Below are 309 nucleotides of genomic sequence, written 5' to 3' on the forward strand. Positions count from 1 at the left end.
AAAATTTTACCATAAACGTATTTCTTGGTAAAGAATTGTTGCAAGCACCAATTTTGAATAAATAAGCTTTAATATTTACTCATTTATCGAAGGTTATGTATTTCCGCAAATTACCGTTATATGGGATGTGGGCGTGGTTATTGTCCGATTTTTTAAATTTTCAGCCATTTAGTATGCTGTACCAGGGCCAACACTGTGCCTAGTTTGGAATAAATTGGTGCAGCGGTTACCAAGATATACGCATGTAACCATAAGTGGGCGTGGCTACGCCCATTTTCCAAAAATTTGTAATATTCTTATTTTTCGTCT

Source organism: Rhagoletis pomonella, unplaced genomic scaffold, assembly GCF_013731165.1.
Source record: "Rhagoletis pomonella isolate Grant_MI unplaced genomic scaffold, Rhpom_1.0 Rhpom_scaffold_00014, whole genome shotgun sequence".
NCBI lineage: Eukaryota > Metazoa > Arthropoda > Insecta > Diptera > Tephritidae > Rhagoletis > Rhagoletis pomonella.